The sequence below is a fragment of the Oncorhynchus nerka genome, unplaced genomic scaffold, assembly GCF_034236695.1.
Source record: "Oncorhynchus nerka isolate Pitt River unplaced genomic scaffold, Oner_Uvic_2.0 unplaced_scaffold_3840, whole genome shotgun sequence".
Lineage (NCBI taxonomy): Eukaryota > Metazoa > Chordata > Actinopteri > Salmoniformes > Salmonidae > Oncorhynchus > Oncorhynchus nerka.
Window position 1 is genome coordinate 1,527 of NW_027037456.1, and position 18,166 is coordinate 19,692.

Consider the following 18,166-nt stretch of genomic DNA (forward strand, 5'->3'; position numbering starts at 1 on the left):
GGCCTCTGGTCTACAGTAGTGCACTATATAGGGAATAGGGCTCTGGTCTATAGTAGTGCACTAGATAGGGAATAGGGCTCTGGTCTATAGTAGTACACTATATAGGAATAGGCCCTGGGTCTATAGTAGTGCACTAGATAGGGAATAGGGCTCTGGTCTAAAGTAGTACCTATATATAGGAATAGGGCTCTGGTCTAAAGTAGTGCACTAGATAGGGAATAGGGCTCTGGTCTAAAGTAGTGAACTATATTGGGAATAGGGCTCTGGTCTAAAGTAGTGCACTATATATAGGGAATAGGGCTCTGGTCTAAAGTGAAGTGCACTAGATAGGAATAGGGCTCTGGTCTAAAGTAGTGAACTATATTGGGAATAGGGCTCTGGTCTAAAGTAGTACACTATATAGGAATAGGCTCTGGTCTAAAGTAGTGCACTAGATAGGGAATAGGGTGCCATGGGAGTCACCATATCAGTCACAACACAGTATAAAGTTGGGTCAAATTGAGGTGTTGATGTTGGTCACTACTCACCTGGAGAGAGAGGTAGGACGTCGAGGGTTCTAGGAGACAGCGAGGGAGAAGACACTGCAAGGACACAGTACGTCAGGTAACACATGCAGACACACAGACTCACGCAGGCACACAGAGTCACGCAGGCACACAGAGTCACGGACACACAGAGTCACGGACACACAGAGTCACACAGGCACACAGAGTCACGGACACACAGAGTCACGGACACACAGAGTCACAGAGTCACAGACACACAGACTCACGGACACACAGACTCACGCAGGCACACAGAGTCACGGACACACCTTGTCACGGACACACAGAGTCACAGAGTCACAGACACACAGACTCACGGACACACAGACTCACGCAGGCACACAGACTCACGGACACACAGAGTCACGGACACACAGAGTCACAGAGTCAAAGACACACAGACTCACGGACACACAGAGTCACAGACACACAGAGTCACGGACACACAGACTCACGGACACACAGAGTCACGGACACACAGAGTCACGGACACACACGCAGGCACACAGAGTCACGGACACACAGAGTCACGGACACACAGACTCACAGACACACAGAGTCACAGACACACAGAGTCACGGACACACAGAGTCACGGACACACAGAGTCACGGACACACAGACTCACGGACACACAGACTCACGGACACACAGAGTCACGGACACAGAGTCACGGACACACAGACTCACGGACACACAGACTCACGGACACACAGACTCACGGACACACAGACTCACGGACACACAGACTCACTGACACACAGAGTCACGGACACACAGACTCACGGACACACAGACTCACGGACACACAGACTCACGGACACACAGAGTCACGGACACATGTTCCTCCACTGTTGGAGCTAGAAACAGAAGCATTTTGCTAAACTTTGTACGCTACCAATGATCTTTGATTTGACTCACGGACACACACACACTCACTCAGTATGTAGGTGGGAGGTCTTGAGAAGCCGAAAACAGGGGCTTGAACGAGCTGCAGCTCTGAGCCATCTGTAGAGACACAGAGCACAGGTCTCTCTCTCACACACAGAGCACAGGTCTCTCTCTCACACACAGAGCACAGGTCTCTCTCTCACACACAGAGCACAAGACTCTCTCTCACATACAGAGCACAGGTCTCTCTCTCACACACAGAGCACAGGTCTCTCTCTCACACACAGAGCACAGGTCTTCTCTCACACACAGAGCACAGGTCTCTCTCTCACACACAGAGCACAGGTCTCTCTCTCACACACAGAGCACAGGTCTCTCTCTCACACACAGAGCACAGGTCTTCTTCTCACACACAGAGCACAAGTCTCTCTCTCACACACAGAGCACAAGTCTCTCTCTCACACACAGAGCACAGGTCTCTCTCTCACACACAGAGCACAGGTCTCTCTCTCACACAGAGCACAGGTTACTCTCACACACAGAGCACAGGTCTCTCTCTCACACACAGAGCACAGGTCTCTCTCTCACAGAGCACAGGTACTCCCTCCTCTCTCTCCAGAGCACAGGTTCTCTCGCCCCCTCTCTCCTCCCTCCCTCCCTCTCTCCCTCCCGCCTCCCCTCTCCTCTCCTCCTCCTCCCCCTCCCCTCTCCCTCCCTCTCTCCCTCCCTCTCTCCCTCCTCCTCCTCCCTCCCTCCTCCCTCTCCCTCCCTCCTCTCTCTCTCTCTCCTCCCTCTCCTCCTCCCTCCCTCCCTCCCCCTCCCTCCCCTGTCTCTCTCTCTCTCTCCCTCCCTCCCCTCTCCTCCCCCTCCCCCCTCTCTCCACAGATGGACTATCTGAAACATCTCCATTGAAAGTGCTTTATGAGTCCAGCATTAACTCTTCATCGCGGGGGAAACCAGCCCATAATATCATCATCATCATCATCATCATCATACTTACTGCTACACGAAGAGATGAAAGTAGCAGTCCCAAACCCAGGAATGTAAAAGAGAGAAGGAGCGATCTGGACAAGTCTGGGAGGAGGAGAAGAGAGAGTCACGGCCGAGAGGGGAGGAGAACCAGCACAACCTATAGAGACACAACACAAAAAAATATATTCAGTTTGATTTATTCAGGTCCATTTAAAAAAAAAAAGCCAAGAACATCAATACCTAAACTAAAGGTTAGGATTCATCACTTCTGAACCCCATGTTCCTTTATTACAGCCACACGACCTCACTGTAGAGGACCTGAAGTAAAGACAGTCAATACCTAGAGTGATAAGATAAGTCCGGTCGAGGTGAAGGAGTGTACACTTCAGGGATAAGAGAGTGAAGGAGTGTACACTTCAGGGGATAAGAGAGAGTGATGGAGTGTACTTCAGGGATAAGAGAGAGTGATGGAGTGTACACTTCAGGGATAAGAGAGAGTGAAGGAGTGTACACTTCAGGGATAAGAGAGAGTGATGGAGTGTACACTTCAGGGATAAGAGAGAGATAAGATGGAGTGTACACTTCAGGGATAAGAGAGAGTGATGGAGTGTACACTTCAGGGATAAGAGAGAAGTACACTTCAGGGATGGTGATGGAGTGTACACTTCAGGGATAAGAGAGTGATGGAGTGTACACTTCAGAGATAAGGAGAGTGATGGATAAGGGGATAAGAGAGAGTGATGGAGTGTAACACTTCAGGATAAGAGAGAGTGATGGAGTGTACACTTCAGGGATAAGGGAGAAGGTAGAAACAGAGTTGGTTCTTACCTCTGATGGGAGAGTCTGTCTGGGTCTCTCTTCCTCTGGTCAGTCCACAGGCCTTGCCGCTCTCCTCTTCGCTTTCTTCCTCTGTCCGTCACCAGGCTCTGTGGCTCTCCTCTTCCTCTGTCCGTTACCAAGCTCTGTCGCTCTCCTCTTCCTCTGTCCATCACCAGCCTCCTGTCGATCTCCTCTTCCTCTGTCCGTCACCAAAGCGCTGTCAGGGACAACATCACAGAGGACACTGTTGTTTCAATCAACCAATCAATCAACTATTTGCTGACGCCATACCTCTATATGAGAGGGCCATTGTGAGTGCAGGCTTCTGCCCGGCCAAGCAAAACAACGGCTCATTGTGGGTGCAGGCTTCTGCCGGCCAAGCAGAAACAGCAGCTCATTGAGTGCAGGCTTCTGCTACGGCCAAGCAGAAACAAGAACACCTTTATTTAACCAGGTAGGCTAGTTGAGAACACCTTTATTTAACCAGGTAGGCTAGTTGAGAACACCTTTATTTAACCAGGTAGGCTAGTTGAGAACACCTTTATTTAACCAGGTAGGCTAGTTGAGAACACCTTTATTTAACCAGGTAGGCTAGTTGAGACCACCTTTATTTAACCAGGTAGGCTAGTTGAGAACACCTTTATTTAACCAGGTAGGCTAGTTGAGAACACCTTTATTTAACCAGGTAGGCTAGTTGAGACCACCTTTATTTAACCAGGTAGGCTAGTTGAGAACACCTTTATTTAACCAGGTAGGCTAGTTGAGAACACCTTTATTTAACCAGGTAGGCTAGTTGAGAACACCTTTATTTAACCAGGTAGGCTAGTTGAGAACACCTTTATTTAACCAGGTAGGCTAGTTGAGAACACCTTTATTTAACCAGGTAGGCTAGTTGAGAACACCTTTATTTAACCAGGTAGGCTAGTTGAGAACACCTTTATTTAACCAGGTAGGCTAGTTGAGAACACCTTTATTTAACCAGGTAGGCTAGTTGGAGAACACCTTTATTTAACCAGGTAGGCTAGTTGAGAACACCTTTATTTAACCAGGTAGGCTAGTTGAGAACACCTTTATTTAACCAGGTAGGCTAGTTGAGAACACCTTTATTTAACCAGGTAGGCTAGTTGAGAACACCTTTATTTAACCAGGTAGGCTAGTTGAGGACAAGTTCTCATTTACAATTGCAACCTGGCCAAGATAAAGCAAAGCAGTTCGTCACATACAACAACACAGAGTTTACCCAGGGTAAGGGTAGCCAGGTGGAAAGCACGGCCAGCCGTAGAAAAATGCTTATTGAAATTCTCAATTATAGTGGATTTATCGGTGGTGACAGTATTTCCTATCCTCAGTGCAGTGGGCAGCTGGGAGGAGGTGCTCTTATTCTCCATGGACTTTACAGTGTTTCCTATCTTCAGTGCAGTGGGCAGCTGGGAGGAGGTGCTCTTATTCTCCATGGACTTTACAGTGTTTCCTATCTTCAGTGCAGTGGGCAGCTGGGAGGAGGTGCTCTTATTCTCCATGGACTTTACAGTGTTTCCTATCTTCAGTGCAGTGGGCAGCTGGGAGGAGGTGCTCTTATTCTCCATGGACTTTACAGTGTCCCAGAACCTTTTTGAGTTAGTGTTGCAGGAAGCAAATTTCTGCTTGAAAAAGCTAGCCTTGGCTTTTCTAACTGCCTGTGTATATTGGTGTCTAACTTCCCTGAAAACTTGCATATCACGGGGGCTGTTCGATGCGAATGCAGAACGCCATGGGATGTTTTTTGTGCTGGTTAAGGGCAGCTGGAGAGAACCAAGGGCTATATCTGTTCCTGGTTCTAACTTTCTTGAATGGGGCGTGTTTATGGTGAGGAAGGCGTTTAAAAAAATAAATAATAATAAGTCAAGCAGCAACAACAAGTTTATTAAAGTCTTTAATACGAGCCTTTTATATCTGAATGAGGCGCGTTTACCTCTCTGTGTCTCGCAGTTCTGTTTCTGGTCGCCTGGCTCGGCCACAGCTGTCGGTATGGCAACCTCACCTACACACCACACCAGACAGAGGAAGGGAGAGATTTGACTCTGGGGACCTGGCGTCACCGGGTATAGAAACACAACCGCTAGAACAGACAGACGGTGTCACCCGGGTATAGAAACACAACCGCTAGAACAGACAGACGGTGTCACCCGGGTATAGAAACACAACCGCTAGAACAGACAGACGGTGTCACCGGGTATAGAAACACAACCGCTAGAACAGACAGACGGCGTCACCGGGTATAGAAACACAACCACTAGAACAGACAGACGGTGTCACCGGGTATAGAAACACAACCGCTAGAACAGACAGACGGCGTCACCGGGTATAGAAACACAACCACTAGAACAGACAGACGGCGTCACCGGGTATAGAAACACAACCACTAGAACAGACAGACGGTGTCACCCGGGTATAGAAGCACAACCGCTAGAACAGACAGACGGTGTCACCGGGTATAGAAGCACAACCGCTAGAACAGACAGACGGCATCATAGAAACACAACCACTAGAACAGACAGACGGCACCATAGAAACACAACCATTAGAACAGACAGACGGCATCACCGGGTATAGAAACACAACCACTAGAACAGACAGACGGCATCATAGAAACACAACCACTAGAACAGACAGACGGCATCATAGAAACACAACCACTAGAACAGACAGACGGCATCATAGAAACACAACCACTAGAAGAGACAGACTGCACCATAGAAACACAACCACTAGAACAGACAGACGGCATCACCAGGTATAGAAACACAACCATTAGAACAGACAGACGGCATCACTGGGTATAGAAACACAACCACTAGAACAGACAGACGGCATCATGGAAACACAACCACTAGAACAGACAGATGGCATCATAGAAACACAACCGCTAGAACAGACAGACGGCATCATAGAAACACAACTGCTAGAACAGACAGACGGCATCACCGGGTATAGAAACACAACTACTAGAACAGACAGAAGGCATCATAGAAACACAACCACTAGAACAGACAGACGGCATCATAGAAACACAACGACTAGAACAGACAGACGGCATCATAGAAACACAACGACTAGAACAGACAGACGGCATCATAGAAACACAATGACTAGAAGCACCTGTTTCTAAACTCCTTACTAGTTTGTATGTCCACATTAAAGTGGAGCGACTCTGGGACCTCACCAGGTATAGAAACACAACGACTAGAAGCACCTGTTTCTAAACTCCTCACCAGTCTGTATGTCCACATTAAAGTGGAGCGACTCTGGGACCTCACCAGGTATAGAAACACAACGACTAGAAGCACCTGTTTCTAAACTCCTCACCAGTCTGTATGTCCACATTAAAGTCCAGGTCAAACAGAGCATCTGAAACAGAGAGAAAAATGCTTTGAGTCAATCTGTGTGTGTGTGTGTGTGTGTGTGTGTGTGTGTGTGTGTGTGTGTGTATATATATATATATATATATATATATAACTTACCATTGAAGTCAAAAGGAAAATCCTCGTGTTCCAGAAAGCCATCCAGGTCTAATTCTGAGAAACAGGAACAAAACAGTCAAACAGCCAATCACCTTCCCTGGTTCTGACTAAACAGCCAATCACCTTCCCTGGTTCTGACTAAACAGCCAATCACTTTACCTGGCTGTGACTAAACAGCCAATCACCTTCCCTGGTTCTGAATAAACAGCCAATCATCTTCCCCGGCTGTGACTAAACAGCCAATCACCTTCCCCGGCTGTGACTAAACAGCCAATCACTTTACCTGGCTGTGACTAAACAGCCAATCACCTTCCCCGGCAGTGACTAAACAGCCAATCACCTCCCTGGCTGTGACTAAACAGCCAATCACCTTCCCCGGCTGTGACTAAACAGCCAATCACCTTCCCCGGCTGTGACTAAACAGCCAATCACCTTCCCCGGCTGTGACTAAACAGCCAATCACCTCCCTGGCTGTGACTAAACAGGAAGTGAAGTGAATATTATAACAACAACTATATCCGTTCCCTCGTGAGTGAAAGGCTCTGTGTGGGCAAAAGACTCCTTTCCAAGGTGAGCAGACTATTAGGAGATGGAGACACAAACGAAGTCGGGAGAAAAGGAATATTGGGACAGGAAGACAGGAAGGTGGATTTATCAGGAGAATAGGAGGAGGAGGAGGTATATTGGGACAGGGTGACAGGAAGGTGGATTTATCAGGAGGAGGAATAGAGGAGGAGGAAGAGGAAATGATGGGACAGGAGACAGGAAGGTGGATTTATCAGGAGGAGAGAATAGAGGAGGATAAAGAGGATAACATTGGACAGGAGACAAAGGTGGATTTATCAGATGGAGGAATAGAGGAGGAGTAAAGAGGAGGAATATTGTGACAGGGAGACAGGAAGGTGGATTTGATCAGGAGGAGTGTGAATAGAGGAGGAGGAAGAGGAATGATGGAACAGGAGACAGGAAGGTGGATTTATCTGGAGTGGAGGAACAGAGAGTGATGGAAGAAGAGGAAATGATGGGACAGGAGACAGGCGTGGATCGATCAGAGATGAGGAGGAATAGATAGAGGATAAAGAGGAGGAATACTGGGACAGGAGACAGGAAGGTGATTTATCAGGAGGAGGAATAGAGGAGGATGAAGAGGATAAATTGGGACAGGGAGACAGGAAGGTGGATTTACCAGGAGGAGGAATAGAGGAGGAAGAGGAGGAATATTGGGACAGGGAGACAGGAAGGTGGATTTATCAGGAGGAGGAATAGAGGAGGAGGAATATTGGGACAGGAGACAGGAAGGTGGATTTATCAGGAGGAGGAATAGAGGAGAAGAGGAGGAATATTGGGACAGGGAGACAGGAAGGTGGATTTATCAGGGAGGGAATAGGAGAGGAGGGAATATTGGGACAGGGAGACAGAAGGTGGGGTTATAGGAGGAATAGAGGAAGGAATATTGGGACAGGGAGACAGGAAGGGTGGATTTATCAGGAGGAGGAATAGAAGGAGGAGGAATATTGGGACAGGAGACAGGAAGGTGGATTTATCAGGAGGAGGAATAGAGAAGGAGGAGGAATATTGGGACAGGGAGACAGGAAGGTGGATTTATCAGGAGGGAGAAATAGAGGAGGAAGAAGGAATATTGGGACAGGGAGACAGGAAGGTGGATTTATCAGGAGTGAGGAATAGAGGAGGAAGAGAATATTGGGACAGGGAGGCAGGGAAGGTGGATTTATCAGGAGGAAGAATGAGGAGGAACAGGAATATTAGGACAGGGAGACAGGAAGGTGGATTTATCAGGAGGAATAGAGGAGGAGGAGAATGTTGGGACAGGGGCAGGAAGGTGGATTTATCTGGAGGAGGAATGAGGGAGGAAGAAATATTGGGACAGGGAGACAGGAAAGGTGGATTACTGGAGGAATAGAGGAGGAGGAATATTGGGACAGGGAGACAGGAAGGTGGATTCATCTGGAGGGAGGAATAGAGGAGGAGGAGGAGGGAATATTGGGACAGGGGGAGACAGGAAGGTGGATTCATCAGGAGGAATATGAGGAGGAGGAGGAGGAATATTGGGACAGGGAGACAGGAAGGTGGATTTTATCAGGAGGAGGAATATTGGGACAGGAGGAGGAATATTGGGACAGGGGATTGGGACAGGAAAGGGTGGATTTATCAGGAGGAGGAATAGAGGAGGGAAGAGAATGTTATGTGGGAGACAGGAAGGTGGATTTATTGTGAGGAGGAATAGAGGAGGAAGAATATTGAGGGACAGGAAGAAAGAAGGTGATTTAAGATTGTGAGGAGGAATAGAGAGGAGAGGAGGCAGGACAGGCTGTGGGTGACAGGAAGGTGGATTTAACAGGAGGAATAGAGGTGGGAGAAGTAGAAATGGATGGGACAGGAGACAGGAAAGGGATTTATTTCAGAGGAGGAATAGAGGAGGAGGAAGAGGAATGATGGGACAGGGAGACAGGAAGGTGGATTTATCAGAGGAGGAATAGAGGAGGAGGAAGAGGAGGAATATTGGGACAGGGAGACAGGAGCAGGATTATCAGGAGTGGGAGTGTGAATAGAGGAGGAGGAAGAGGAGGAATATTGGGGACAGGGAGACAGCAGGAAGGTGGATTATCAGGAGGAGGAATAGAGAGGGAAGAGGAGGAATATTGGGACAGGAGAGAGTAGCTGTGGATTTATCAGGAGGAGGAATAGAGGAGGAAGAGGAGGAATATTGGGACAGGGAGACAGGAAGGTGGATTTATCAGAGTGAGGAATAGAGGAGGAAGAGGAATATTGGGACAGGGAGACAGGAAGGTGGATTTATCAGAGGAGGAATAGAGAAGGAGGAGGAATATTGGACAGGAGACAGGAAGGTGGATTTATCAGAGGAGGAATAGAGAAGGAGGAGGAATATTGGGACAGGGAGACAGGAAGGTGGATTTATCAGAGGAGGAATAGAGGAGGAAGAGGAATATTGGGACAGGGAGACAGGAAGGTGATTTATCAGGAGGAAGAATAGAGGAGGAAACAGGAATATTGGGATGAGGCAGGAAGGTGGATTTATCAGGAGGAGGAATAGAGGAGGAAGAGGAATATTGGGACAGGGAGACAGTGAAGGTGGATTTATCAGGAGGAGGAATAGAGGAGGAGGAGGAATGTTGGGACAAGGAGACAAGAAGGTGGGTTATCAAGAGGAGGAATAGAGGAGGAAGAGGAATATTGGGACAGGAGACAGGAAGGTGGATTACTGGAGGAGGAATAGAGAGAGGAATATTGGGACAGGAGACAGGAAGGTGGATTCATCAGGAGGAGGAATAGAGGAGGAGGAGGAGGAATATTGGGACAGGGAGACGGGAAGGTGGATTCATCAGGAGGAGGAATAGAGGAGGAGGAGGAGGAATATTGGGACAGGGAGACAGAAGGTGGATTGCTCAGAGGAGGAATAGAGGAGAGGAATGATAGGACAGGGAGACAGGAAGGTGGATTTATCAGGAGGAGGAATAGAGGAGGAAGAGGAATATTGGGACAGGGAGACAGGAAGGTGGATTTATCAGGAGGAGGAATAGAGGGGAGGAAGAATATTGGGACAGGAAGAAAGGAAGGTGGATTTATCAGAGGATGAAGAGAGGAGGAGGAGGGAATGATTGGGACAGGGGTGACAGGAAGGTGGATTTATCAGGAGTGAGGAATAGAGGAGGAAGAGGGAATATTGGGACAGGGAGACAGGAAGGTGGATTTATCAGGAGGAGGAATAAGAGGAGGAGGTGGAATATTGGGACAGGGAGACAGGAAGGTGGATTTACTGGAGGAGGAATAGAGGAGGAAGAGGAATATTGGGACAGGGAGACAGGAAGGTGGATTACTGGAGGAGGAATAGAGGAGGAGGAGGAATATTGGGATTTACAGGGGAGACAGACAGGAAGGTGGATTCATCTGGAGGAGGAATAGAGGAAGAGGAGGAATAGAGGAGGAAGAAGAATATTGGACAGGGAGACAGGAAGGTGGATTTATCAGGAGGAATAGAGGAGGAGGAGGAATATTGGGACAGGGAGACAGTGAAGGTGGATTCATCAGAGGAGGAATAGAGGAGGAGGAGGAATATTGGGACAGGGAGACAGGAAGGTGGATTTCTGGAGGAGGAATAGAGGAAGAGGAGGAATAGAGAGGAGGAGGGAATATTGGGACAGGGAGACAGGAAGGTGGATTTATCAGAGGAATAGAGTGTTACTGGGCAGAGTTGAGGGACTTAACGCCCTTCTAATCATGTCCTCTTCATCAACACTATGTCCTGTATAGAAGAACATTTCCCTTTATAGGACAAGGTTTTGCAGGGAGTTAACAGTGTGTGTGTGTGTGTGTGTGTGTGTGTGTGTGTGTGTGTGTGTGTGTGTGTGTGTGTGTGTGTGTGTGTGTGTGTGTGAGAGATATGTGGAACTTAACGTTTTGTAATGAACAGTTCCCCTTTATAGAACAGTGTTTCGGGGGACTGCTGCTGATTGAGGATTGAAGCCTATAATAATGGCTGAACGTGAGCGAAATGGAATGGCATCAAACCTGGAAACCATGGAAACCAAGTGTTTGATACCATTCCACCTCGTCCTCCCCAGCCATTACCACAAGCCCGTCTCCCAATAAAAGTGCCACCAACCTCCTGTGGTTTGGGTGCAGGGTTTAACATTGTGTGTGTGTGTGTGTGAGTTCTCCATATTTAACTAAACATTTCTGAACATTGTCCTTTGTAGAACAGTGTTATGTGTAACTACCAAGGTAATTGTTGTGACGGTTACCTGGTAGCCCTATAACTACCAAGGTAATTGTTGCATGGTTACCTGGTAGCCCTATAACTACCAAGGTAATTGTTGCATGGTTACAGATTTGTACCTTGTCAGCTCGGGATTTGAACTTGCAACCTTCCGGTTACTAGTCCAACGCCTAACCACTAGGCCATTCCGGCGCCCTAAAACTACCAAGGTAATTGCTGCATGGTTACCTGAGCCCTATAACTACCAAGGTAATTGCTTGCACGGTTACCTGAGTCCTATAAACTACCAAAGTAACTTTGGTCAACTTCTTGAGTTAAATTCAGATACAACTGCGTACCACAAAAGTGGTTCACCATTTAACCACAGGTACAAACCTGCTCTGGGGCTACAGGCTAACAGGGCTAACAGAGCTAACAGAGCTAACAAGGCCAAAAGAGCAACAGGGCTAACAAGGCCAACAGAGTTAACATAACTAATAGAGTTAACAGGGCTAACAGAGATAACAGGGCACAGGCTAACAAAGCCACAGGGCTAACAGACAGAGCTAACAGGCTAGAGCTAACAGAACAGTGTTTAGTCCAGGGTAACAGGCTAGTCCAGGGTAACTATATCTCATGTAGAACATTCTCTGTGTTTAGTCCAGGGTAACTATATCTCTGTGTTAGTCCAGGGTAACTATATCTCTGTGTTAGTCCAGGTAACTATATCTCTGTGTTTAGTCCAGGGTAATTATATCTCTGTGCTAGTCCAGGGTAACTATATCTCTGTGTTAGTCCAGGGTAACTATATCTCTGTGTTAGTCCAGGGTAACTATATCTCTGTGTTTAGTCCAGGGTAACTATATCTCTGTGTTTAGTCCAGGGTAACTATATCTCTGTGTTAGTCCAGGGTAACTATATCTCTGTGTTAGTCCAGGGTAACTATATCTCTGTGTTTAGTCCAGGGTAACTATATCTCTGTGTTAGTCCAGGGTAACTATATCTCTGTGTTAGTCCAGGGTAACTATATCTCTGTAGATCCGTGTTTAGTCCAGGGTAACTATATCTCTGTGTTAGTCCAGGGTAACTATATCTCTGTGTTTAGTCCAGGGTAACTATATCTATGTAGATCAGTGTTTAGTCCAGGGTAACTATATCTCTGTGTTAGTCCAGGGTAACTATATCTCTGTGTTAGTCCAGGGTAACTATATCTCTGTAGATCCGTGTTTAGTCCAGGGTTACCTGGCAGAAAGTCTTCAACCTCAGGTGTAAGGGAGGGGTGCAGATCCATGATGTCCATATCCTGCATCCTGGCACCTGTTGACCAAATCACATTGGATTACCATATACTACATCTATTGTACGCAGGCAATCACGTGCCTAGGAACCAGATTTATGCTGTTAACACTGATGCGGGTTTGCCCTAGGAGGAAGTCCACCGTGTGCAGCTCACCCTACACTAACACAAATAACATGAGAATGTCTACTTCTGATAAGTTTCCCAGTAAAGCAATGAAAACAAGCAAGCATCACAGAAAAGTGCTCAAAAATAGCCCACGTTAACATATGTAGCTTTAAGAAACAAGGTTCATGAGAGATGATCTCATGTTAAATACTGTTGATGTAATAATGGCTACAGATTCATCTGCCTCACCTAAAGCCCATTCTGGTGGGAAGCTGCTACAGACCACCAAGTGCTAACAGTCAGTATCTGGATAATGTTAAATACTGTTGAAGTAATAATGGCTACAGGTTCATCTGCCTCACCTAAAGCCCATTCTGGTGGGAATCTGCTATAGACCACCAAGTGCTAACAGTCAGTATCTGGATAATGTTAAATACTGTTGAAGTAATAATGGCTACAGGTTCATCTGCCTCACCTAAAGCCCATTCTGGTGGGAATCTGCTATAGACCACCAAGTGCTAACAGTCACTATCTGGATAATGTGTGTGAAATGCTTGATAATGTATGTGATATCAACTGAGAGGTATATTTTCTGGGTGATTTTAAATATTGACTGGCTCTCATCAAGCCGGCCACACACAGTACCAGTCAAAAATTTGGACACGCCTACACATTCCAGGGTTTTTCTTTTTTTTTTACTATTTTCTACATTGTAGAATAATAGTGAAGACATCAAAAACTATGAAATAACACATATGGAATCATGTAGTAACCAAAAATAGTGTTTAAAAAAAATTAGAATATATTTGAGATTCTTCAAAATAGCCACCCTTTGCCTTGATGACAGCTTTGCACCACTCTTGGCATTCTCTCAACTTAGGAAAACCAGTTCCAAAGGCTGGGCCTAATATAGTGTATAAGAGGTCATACAATACGTTTTGTAGTGATTCCCATATTATATATTATAGACACTTGACACATTTATGAAATTGCTAGTTACTAATTATGTTATATAATAATTATATTATTATTATATATTATAGAAATTGATTATCCCAGCACACACACGTTACGAACATGACTTGTAAAAAAAAAAACTGTTAAAAAATAAAAAAACGGATTAATGAGGAATTGAAAAATAGTTTGGTTTGAGAGGGATGAGGCAAAAGGAATGGAAAATAAGTCTGGCTGCACAACCGATTGGCAAACATACCGCACGTTGAGAAATCATGTGACCAAACTGAATAAAAAAGAAGAAGAAACTATGAAACAAAGGTCAATTACATAAATAATGACCGTAAAAAGCTTTGGAGCACCTTCAATGACATTTTGGGAAATAAGGCAAACTCAGCTCCGTCATTCATTGAATCAGATTCATTATAAAACCCACTGATATTGCCAAACTACCTCAAGGATCTTTTTAGTTGGCAAGATAAGCAAACTTAGGCATGATGACACGCCAGCAACAAGTGTGAAAGAGGTGAACAAAGTATTGACAATAAGGACAAGCCACCGAGGGTCTGACAATCTGGATGGAAAATGACTGAGGATAATCGCGGACGATATTGATTTATTCCCATTTGTCACATCTTCAATTTAAGCCTACTAGAAAGTGTGTGAACCCTCAGGCTTGAAGGGAAGCTAAAGTCATTCCACTACCTAAGAATAGTAAAGCACCTTTTACTGGCTCAAATAGCTGACCAATCAGCCTGTTACCAATTGTGTTTGACCATATAAACTCATCAAAAAAACTGAGACATAAACTGAACAAGTTCCACAGACATGTGACTAACAGAAATGGAATAATGTGTCCCTGAACAAAGGGGGGGTCAAAATCAAAAGTAACAGTCAGTATCTGGTGTGGCCACCAGCTGCATTAAGTACTGCAGTGCATCTTCTCCTCATGGACTGCAACAGATTTGCCAGTTCTTGCTGTGAGATGTTACCCAACTCTTCCACCAAGGCACCTGCATGTTCCCGGACCTTTCTGGGGGGAATGGCCCGAGTCCTCACCCTCCGATCCAACAGTTCCTAGATGTGCTCAATCGGATTGAGATCCGGGCTCTTCGCTGGCCATGGCAGAACACTGACTTTCCTGTCTTGCAGGAAATCATGCACAGAACGAGCAGTATGGCTGGTGGCATTGTCATGCTGGAGGGTCATGTCAGGATGACCCTGCAGGAAGGGTACCACATGAGGGAGGAGGATGTCTTCCCTTTAACACACAGAGTTGAGATTGCCTGCAATGACAACAAGCTCAGTCCGATGATGCAGTGACACACCGCCCCAGACCATGCGGACCCTCCCCCTCCAAATCCATCCCGCTCCAGAGTACAGGCCTCGGTGTAACGCTCATTCCTTTGACAATAAATGCGAATCCCACCATCTGGTGAGACAAAACCCTGACTCGTCAGTGAAGAGCACTTTTTGCCAGTCCTGTCTGGTCCAGCGACGGTGGGTTTGTGCCCATAGGCGACGTTGTTGCCGGTGATGTCTGGTGAGGACCTGCCTTACAACAGGCCTAGAAACCCTCAGTCCAGCTTCTCTCAACCTATTGCAGACAGACTGAGCACTGATGGAGGGATTGTGCGTTTCTGGTGTAACTCAGACAGTTGTTGTTGCCATCCTGTACCTGTCCCGCAGGTGTGATGTTCGAATGTACCGATCCTGTGCAGGTGTTGTTACACGTGGTCTGCCACTGCAAGGACGATCAGCTGTCCGTCCTGTCTCTCTGTAGCGCAGTCTCAGGCATCTCACAGTACGGGCATTGCAATTTATTGCCCTGGCCACATCTGCAGTCCTCACGCCTCTTTGCAGCATGCCTAAGGCACGTTCACGCAGATGAGCATCTTTCTTTTGGTATTTTTCAGTCAGTACAAAGGCCTCTTTAGTGTCCTAAGTTTTTATAACTCTGACCTTAATTGCCTACCGTCTGTAAGCTGTTAGTGTCTTAATGACCGTTCCACAGGTGCATGTTCATTAATTGTTTATGGTTCATTGAACAAGCATGGGGAAACCGTGTTTAAACCCTTTACAATGAAGATCTGTGAAGTTATTTCGATTTTTATTTTTTACGAATTATCTTTGAAAGACAAAGGGTCCTGAAAAATGGGGCGTTTCTTTTTTTTTTTGCTGAGATTACAATGTTATTTCACAGTAAACATACTGACACAGTAAACAACAGACTTTCAGCACACTTACAGGGAAGGACACTCAACAAGCACAGCACTTAACACAAATGACTGATGATTGGCTAAGAGCAATTGATTTAAAAAAGATTGTGGGGGGGCTGTCTTGTTAGACTTCAATGCCACTTTTGACATTATCGATCATAGTCTGCTGCTGGACAAAACATATGTGTTATGGCTTTACACCCCCCTGCTATATTGTGGATAAAGAGTGACCTGTCTAACAGAACACAGAGGGTGTTATGGCTTTACACCCCCCTGCTATATTGTGGATAAAGAGTGACCTGTCTAACAGAACACAGAGGGTGTTATGGCTTTACACCCCCCTGCTATATTGTGGATAAAGAGTGACCTGTCTAACAGAACACAGAGGGTGTTATGGCTTTACACCCCCCTGCTATATTGTGGATAAAGAGTTACCTGTCTAACAGAACACAGAGGGTGTTATGGCTTTACACCCCCCTGCTATATTGTGGATAAAGAGTTACCTGTCTAACAGAACACAGAGGGTGTTATGGCTTTACACCCCCCTGCTATATTGTGGATAAAGAGTGACCTGTCTAACAGAACACAGAGGGTGTTCTTTAGTGGAAGCCTCTCAAACATAATCCAGGTAGTATCAGGAATTCCCCAGGGCAGCTGTCTAGGCCCCTTGCTTTTTTCAATCTTTACTAATGACATGCCACTGGCTTTAAGTAAAGCCAGATGTTTCTATGTATGCGGATGACTCAACACTAGACAAGTCAGCTACGACAGCGACTGAAATGACTGCAACACTTAAACAAACAGCTGCAGATAGTTTCAGAATGAATGGAATAAGTTAGTCCTAAATATCTATAAACTAAAAGCATTGTATTTGGGACAAATCGTTCACTAAACCCCAAACATCAACTAAATCTTGTAATGAATAACGTGGAAATGTACCAAGTAGAGGTGACTAAACTGCTTGATGTAACACTGAAATATAAACTGTCATGGTCAAACATGGTCATACTGATACAACAGTAGCTAAGATGGGGAGAAGTCTGTCCATTATAAAGCGCTGCTCTACCTTCTTAACAACACTATCAACAAGGCAGGTCCTACAGGCCCTAGTTTCTGCCTTCTTAACAACACTATCAACAAGGCAGGTCCTACAGGCCCTAGTTTCTGCCTTCTTAACAACACTATCAACAAGGCAGGTCCTACAGGCCCTAGTTTCTACCTTCTTAACAACACTATCAACAAGGCAGGTCCTACAGGCCCTAGTTTCTGCCTTCTTAACAACACTATCAACAAGGCAGGTCCTACAGGCCCTAGTTTCTACCTTCTTAACAACACTATCAACAAGGCAGGTCCTACAGGCCCTAGTTTCTACCTTCTTAACAACACTATCAACAAGGCAGGTCCTACAGGCCCTAGTTTTGTCGCACCTGGACTACTGTTCAGTCGTGTGGTCAGGTGCCACAAAAAAAATGGATTTAGGAAAATTGCAATTGGTTCAGAACAGGGCATCACGGCTGGCCCTTGGATGTACACAGAGAGCTAATATGAATAATATGCATGTCAATCTCTCCTGGCTCAAAGTGGAGGAGAGATTGACTTTATCACTACTTATATTTATGAGAGGTATTGACATGTTGAAAGCACCGAGTAGTCTGTTTAAACAACTAGAACACACAGCTCAGACACCCCATGCATACCCCACAAAACATTCCACCAGAGGTCTCTTCACAGTCCCCAAAGTCCAGAACAGACTATGGGGAGGCGCACAGTACTACATGGAGCCATGACTACATGGAACTCTATTCCACAGTACTACATAGAGCCATGACTACATGGAACTCTATTCCACAGTACTACATAGAGCCATGACTACATGGAACTCTATTCCACAGTACTACATAGAGCCATGACTACATGGAACTCTATTCCACAGTACTACATAGAGCCATGACTACATGGAACTCTGTTCCACAGTACTACATAGAGCCATGACTATATGGAACTCTATTCCACAGTACTACATAGAGCCATGACTACATGGAACTCTATTCCACCAGATAAACTACCACCACTAGAATAGAGAACAGATAAACTACTACCACTAGAATAGAGGACAGATAAACTACT

General features: G+C 46.0%; 1 long non-coding RNA gene across 1 annotated transcript; it reads right to left on the minus strand.

Moving 5' to 3' along the window:
* Positions 1 to 492: 492 nt before the first annotated feature.
* Positions 493 to 3,266, minus strand: LOC135566647 (uncharacterized). The gene is made up of 4 exons (XR_010462149.1): positions 3,236 to 3,266; positions 2,436 to 2,564; positions 1,484 to 1,552; positions 493 to 581 (listed from the first exon to the last, which is right to left on the minus strand). It is a non-coding gene; the product is annotated as an uncharacterized LOC135566647 (long non-coding RNA).
* Between the last annotated feature and the right edge of the window lie 14,900 nt (positions 3,267 to 18,166).